We start from the raw sequence: 7500 nt of genomic DNA, 5'->3' as shown, positions 1-7500 counted from the left end.
TCTTAGGCAGGTCTGCAACCCCGCCTTTCCCCATCATCACCCAGCATACAGCACTTCCACTGCAGCAAGGGATTCTGGGAAATGACATGCAAATGAGCACACAGTGTCACTTTTTGCCTCAAAAACCATTTTTAACATGGTTCCCTATATATATATGTAATTATATATAAATACACATCTATGTGTATATATATGTGTCTCTGTGCACATAAACACATAAATATATATAAATATATATATATTGTGTACAGTACATACTGCACATATCCATACACACAAACACATACATATATATAAATATATATAGTGTACAATACATACTGCACATACCCATACACACAAACACATACAGTACATATATAAATATATATAGTGTACAATACATACTGCACATATCCATACACACAAACACATACATATATATAGTGTACAATACATACTGCACATATCCATACACACAAACACATACATATATATAAATATATATAGTGTACAATACACACTGCACATATCCATACACACAAACACATACATATATAAATATATATAGTGTACAATACATACTGCACATATCCATACACACAAACACATACATATATATATATAGTGTACAATACATACTGCACATATCCATACACACAAACACATACATATATATATATATAGTGTACAATACATACTGCACATATCCATACACACAAACACATACATATATATAAATATATATAGTGTACAATACACACTGCACATATCCATACACACAAACACATACATATATATATATAGTGTACAATACATACTGCACATATCCATACACACACATCCACTGTCTGCCGTTTCCTACAGTCCCGGCTTGTTGTGATCTCAAAGCCAGCCTATGATTGGTCAGCGCAGTTCTGCCGCTCTCTTCTGATTGGCTGCTTGATCTTGTCTCCTCCTCCCATTCCTCGCTGGGTCCTCCCAGCGTGGTGACGTCACATGACAGGGGGTTGTAAACAGAGCAAGATGGCGGCGGGCCGGCGCCCTAGCGAAGCCAGACAGCGGCGGTGACCCGGCGAGGGAGCGCGCGGGATGAGGCGGAGGCGGGGGAGCCCGGGCAGGTGGGAGACCGGGGAAAGGGACAGACAATGCGCATGTATGTGGACACACACTGACATAATCACACTTATATACACATCATAATCGCACTTACACACACACAATCACACTTACACACAATCACACTTACAAACACACAATCACTTACAATCACACTTACAAACACACAATCACACTTACAAGCACACAGACGCCCACTTGAACACAATTACACAGACACATACATGCATATACACATGTAGACACATGCATATACACACACGCGTGGACACACATACGTAGACACACTAGCGCGTAGACACACAGTGACGCGCAGACACACACACTGTGACGCGCAGACACACACTGACGCGCAGGCACACGCACTGTGACGCGCAGGCACACGCACTGTGACGCGCAGGCACACGCACTGTGGCGCGCAGACATACACACACTGTGGCGCGCAGACACACACACACTGTGGCGCGCAGACACACACACTGTGGCGCGCAGACACACACACTGTGGCGCGCAGACACACACTGTGGCGCGCAGACACACACACACTGTGGCGCGCAGACACACACACACTGTGGCGCGCAGACACACACACACTGTGGCGCGCAGACACACACACACTGTGGCGCGCAGACGCACACACTGTGGCGCGCAGACGCACACACTGTGGCGCGCAGACGCACACACTGTGGCGCGCAGACGCGTACACACTGTGGCGCGCAGACGCGTACACACTGTGACGCGCAGACGCGCACACACTGTGACGCCCAGACGCGCACACACTGTGACACCCAGACGCGCACACACTGTGACGCGCAGACGCACACACACTGTGACGCGCAGACACACTGTGACGCGCAGACACACTGTGACGCACCACTGACGCGCGCTCGCACTGACAATACGTGCACTCACTTGCTCACATGCACTTGTGCACTCTAACTCATAAATATAATTACACACACCATTTCATATATTTGTAGTTGAATGCATATGCACAAACTATCTGTCAATCTTTATATATCCACATCTCTACATGTATATATGTAGCTCTTCTTACAATATGTTAACTAGTATGTTTAACACATAAATTACTTGTGTATTATGCAAGTAATTTATATATTAAGCATACTAGCAACATAGGTATTTGTACCTCTTCTTAAGTACATATGTATAGAAATGTGTGTGTTAACAGTATCGTCTATTCATTTTTTATTTTATATATATATATATATATATATAATTTGTGTGTATGTATATTAAATTGCATGTGTATATATTTATTTTTTGTGTATATATACTTACTACACATACATATACATAATATATGACAATGAGTTTACACACAAAGCTGCCTAATTGTCTGTCATAATTTATTCATAATTATTTTTTCTGTTTCAACCCTTTCCTGCTTAGTGAGCTTTCAAAACGTATGTATATACACATAAGTAAAATCTGTGTATGTGTACAGATACTGTATAGAAATATGCTAAAGCATTTCCTTTTGTTGTCACTAATGGAGTGAGCCTTGCACATGTTCAGGAGTCTCATGAAGTTTCCTCTTTGAATGCCTTTCCTTTATTTAAAAAAAGAAAAAGAAAAATGTTTTGTTTCTCATATTTTAAATACAAGAACATGAATTCAGATAATTCAGATAATTTCTTATTGGATGTGACCACACTTTGTAAGTTTCCGCAGCCAATGTAATCGATTCCCTGAATCCAAAGTAACTTTACTGCTAAAATAGACAAAATCTTATTAATTTTTGGTCATGTCATCTAAGCCCCTGCAAAACTTTCAGCAGACGGCAGCTTAAGGTATCGCCCCCAATTTGCTCCCCTAATGTGTTTCCTGCGTGATCTTGGGAAACGTGTTCTCTTGCAATACGAGGATTTCCAGGATGTGTTGTTTATGAGATTTGTAACAGAGTTGTGTTGGTCTCCCACATTACTTGTGTAGATACAATTTCCTAATCCCCTTAATTCCTGATTTTGCGCAAGTTTCTTTACCTCTGTGTCAAAGGCGTCTCGAGGTGTACACTTGAGGCTCATTGGAATGGGACATTTTGTCGCGGCCGTGTCGCTGCCACCAAATGACTGCTGGCGTTTGGCCGCAGAAAGACCCTCAGCCGATGTGCAGCCAACCACTTCTAGGAAGAGGTACGTTTCAGCGGTTAGGGTATGATGGGGTTAGGTTTGGGGTTTAAGTGGTATGATTAGGGGATGTTGGGGTTTAGGATGGGGAGTTTTAGGGGGTTTTGGCTGAAGGCCTTGGGGTAGGGTTTTTTGGGGCAAAGGCTTGGGGCAGGGAGTTTTAGGGTAGGGGTTTGGGGTAGGGTTTTTTTGGGTAAGGGCTTGGGGTGGGGGGTTTTGGGGTTGGGGATTTGGGGTAAGGGTTAGGCATAGGCACTTACCGTAGCAGTGAAGCGGCCGTCGGCGACAGGTCCGGCAAAGTGCCAGCAGTCATTTGGTCGCGAGCGAAACAGCCGTAACCAAATGTCCTAGACCGCCTGCTCAGCACTGACTGTATGTGAGCAAGCGTGAGACTGTAAAAACAAGGACCCGTTCGGCTTACTGCAGCGTTAACATAAATGTTACAGTCCCCCAGGGGACACCTTTATGCAAACTGTGCCTGCTTCGTGCTTGTGACTTTGCAAGCTCATTTCTTTCTATGTAATGTCCAATCACTATACATTGATGGCTGCAGTAGAACGACAAACAGTATTCTGTAATATAATAGGGAGGGAAAATTGCTTGGCTCGGCTTAAATCAGATGATGTGACCGGCCAATAAAACATTGACAAGCCCTTTACCGCTGCTGTCTGTGTTTGCACATGGTCCGTGGTGACGTTTCTTACCTTTCAGTCGTTTCAGGAGTGTTTATAAATGGAATAATTAAATGTTGGTATAAGTAACTGTCAGATAAACGTCTCATTTACTGATGAACCATGTAGACTAGAACTGAAATGAAGTATTTTTGTTTCCACAGAACCTCTGGCTGGCATTTTTTTGCTTTTTCCCAATATTCTGAATTGCAAACTTGTGCAATATAATCTATTTTGTTTGATTGCAGTTCATTCAGGGAAATGCAGGATTAATGTGCTGTACTGTTTATTCACCTTCAGTGTACAATATAGCTTAATGACTGTATGAATAAATAATTGACTCATAGAGTTGGATAGTACTGCTGACTATGAAAAAATATCTTGTATCTATACAACTGTAATTTCCAAAGCACATTTATGATCTAATAAAAAGGTAATCTTAACATCGTCCAATTAAAGTTTAATCTTCAAAAACATATTTAACGCATAAGACCAGCTTTTAGGCATAATAAATAGTTGAATTTGTTTCAATTGGCTTGACATTACTTTGTGGGGGTTTCTCTTCCATTTTGCATTATTGCATATATTTTCATGAAACTTCACCTTGCAACATTTTTGGGAGATTAAAGCCACATTTTGCAACTTTCCCCAGTGGTTTGTGAAAATAGCAGTATGTAGCGGGCCATGTGACCTGATACCATTGGTTTCTGTGTTGGAATTCGCACTGCGTGTTGACATTTAATGCTTGGCAATTTTTTCACAAATCTTGCTATTTTTTGTGCAAAATTGTTAGTAAAAAAATATCTGCAAAATTTGTGAAAATCAGCGGAAAAAAATTGCACGTGCCTAGTGATGGTCTTGTGTTTGCAATGCATCCCCGGTCCCTGTGCCTGTGGCAGTGACCAGTATTCAGTTACCTGGGAAATATATTTACTTTTCTTCATTTATAAATGGGAGGTGCTGATGGCTCCGTATCTCTGTGGTACGGTGATTACCTAACTTTATCATGTCTCAGATTTTGCCTGCCCTTTCTCCTGACAATAAATTGCTGGCAATGGCCTGTAGATACAGATCACGTGGACTTTAGGGTCTGAAACCCATAATACATTACTTTACAAGGTTAGGTTAATGGGAAAGCTAAAGCAAGAGTGGACATCGCTGAAAGTGTAAACGATTCACTTGAATGATCAGTGCCAGGTGTCTTAAGGAATAGAGACTCATAATAAATAGAGACACTCTTACACTCTTTTACCCCCCCTTACATCTCAGCCCTAATTTCTCGCTATGCACCATCCCAATTCTTGCGTTCTGCTCAAGGATGTCTTCTCTCTACCCCCTTTGTATCTAAGGCCCTCTCCCACCTTAAACCTTTCTCACTGTCTGCCCCACACCTCTGGAATGCCCTTCCCCCCCTACCCGACTAGCCACTCTATCCACCTTTAAGACCCATCTTAAGACACACTTGCTTAAAATCTTCCATCTCAGGCCTTAAATGACCTCCTCTGCACTTTGCATTTCATTAATCCCCTCACCTTGCATATATCATAAAATATTTAGGCTATACAACAACAAAAACAACCTCTTTGAAAAACTGGAACATGCCAATTTTCCCAATCATGTGGATCCGGATTTATTTATTTTTTTAAACTGATTTTAACGTAGTATCTGTTATAGTTTAATAACACAGCACTAAATTCTAGGACATTAAAGAAACAGATTAATGTACACCATTTTTATCCTTCGTATTACCTGCCTGTAATTGGTATAGTTTACTTTATTCTTCGATGCCTTGAAGAACAAAGCAAAAACCTTGTTTTTTTTCTACAACGCTTGTGTTGTTGTTTTTTTTTTTTTTTTACTTACAGTTGTTTGGTTACATAGTTGAAATAAATATTGATTTAGCAAAGAGTCATTGGAGCAAGTCGTAGACAAACGACATGTTTTAGAATATGGAAAGTCTCTTAAAGCAGCATTCCCGCCTGCTTGTCTTATTTGTTCCAGGATTTGCATTGGGGGGTCCTCCAGAGAGATTGTGCTATGTTGGAGCTCCCCAGCTGTCGACATACTTAAAGTTTTAGGTGCCGGTTTTCTCTCTCTCAGGAAGTCAAGGTGACTACCAAACCGTGGGCCAATAGGAAGCCCCAACAGATGACATTACAATTCCCATCTGGTTACCGTGGTCACTTTGTTTAAATAACCAGGACTAAGTATCTCAGGAGCTGGAGGTTCCCTGGAGCGGAACATCTCACCTCTTTTCTGTTTTTAACACTGAAACTCACTTATAAGTTAAGACAGGGGTGCACAAACTGAGGGGCGCAAGGTTTTCTGAGGGGGGTGCAGCGCTTACAGAGGCCCCACGCTCTTCCCCACAACATTTAAATTAAATGCCGGGGGAGCGCACAAGGCCTCTCGTTCCCTTACCTTGTCTCCGGTGGCTTCTGGCGACGCAGCGTCAAATGACGATGCGACGTCACATGACGTCGTGACTTCAGAAACGCTCTGGTGGCGTGGCCGTGACGTCACCAGGCTAGTTCGCCCTCATTGGCTGAGCTGCTCACGTGACGCGGTCATGAGCTGCTGTAGTTTGTTTGCGTCGCGTGCTCTGTAATCGCGGCCGTAGGATCAAAATGTAGATATTTCACGAACAAATTGCCTGGCAATTTGCGAGCAGCGCTGGAACTGTATATTTGTTTACCATTTTGTAACAGTAGTTAAAATGCTACACGATGAGATGCATTACATTTATTTAAACCCCGCTGTTCTGTATGTTCCTATGTGGGGTTAGGATGTTTAAAGCCTTACTGAATCCGAGGCTCAGACTAGTGTACCAGTGTTTATTATCGATAAAGCTATTCCTACGTAATCCCCAGTGAAAATAGCGATAGTCGGTGTTCCTGTTAAGAGATTAAATTGGTTAACAAAGTTTCATTTGAATAATAATAATAGTAACGGTGTTGGGCACAACAGGCTTTTTTTCTGTTGTACTATTTGTGAGTTGGAGGTCACAGCCGGGCAGGATTAGAATGTCTCTGGTATCACTGATTACTGTCATTAGTTTGTGCCAGGCTTGATTGTCTGCATCACTAATTCATGACATTCAATTCAATTCTTTGAGCCATTGATTTTAAGATATTGTTAGAGGGATTTTGTTCAGTTTTGCTCGGCGTTTAGGCTTGTGAAATTCTAACATGATACTTTCCTATTATGGAGAATAAGAATTCTGGTGATAACGGTATAGGTACAGTTGCATAGTGACATGGTTACATAGTAGATGAGGTTGAAAAAAGACAATGTCCATCAAGTTCAACATATGCTACATTTAGACAACAGATACTTGTCCTATATTTGTTCAGTTTTGAATAGATTGACTAACCTGTTAAGAATGAGTACCGTAGTGTGTATATCAGACATGGAGCCAAAATGTGAAACTGTCTAAAAAATGGAATAGGGAAAAAAATAATGCTCAATATCCTAATTCACTCCCTGTTATATAGCCTTCCAATATGTGACTAGTATCAAAAAACACAAAAGAACAGAGCGAAAATGAAGAAAAAAGCCGATTTATTCCATGTCTATCCTAT

General features: G+C 41.5%; 1 protein-coding gene across 14 annotated transcripts in view; it reads left to right on the top strand.

The window, feature by feature from the left end:
* The first annotated feature begins 986 nt into the window (after nucleotides 1-986).
* BLTP1 (bridge-like lipid transfer protein family member 1) overlaps nucleotides 987-7500 on the top strand; it is a 214038-nt gene continuing 207524 nt past the window's right edge. For 13 of the 14 annotated variants that reach the window (XM_075615910.1, XM_075615968.1, XM_075615957.1 and 10 more), the window contains exon 1: nucleotides 987-1100. The gene's annotated coding sequence lies outside the window, so the exon portion shown is untranslated. Of the gene's footprint in view, nucleotides 1136-7500 lie in introns of all 14 variants that reach the window. The other variant, XM_075615865.1, reaches the window with a different exon arrangement.

The sequence above is a fragment of the Ascaphus truei genome, chromosome 1 (assembly GCF_040206685.1).
Source record: "Ascaphus truei isolate aAscTru1 chromosome 1, aAscTru1.hap1, whole genome shotgun sequence".
Lineage (NCBI taxonomy): Eukaryota > Metazoa > Chordata > Amphibia > Anura > Ascaphidae > Ascaphus > Ascaphus truei.
Note: the sequence above shows the minus strand (reverse complement) of the source record. Positions and strands in the feature narration are given on the sequence as shown.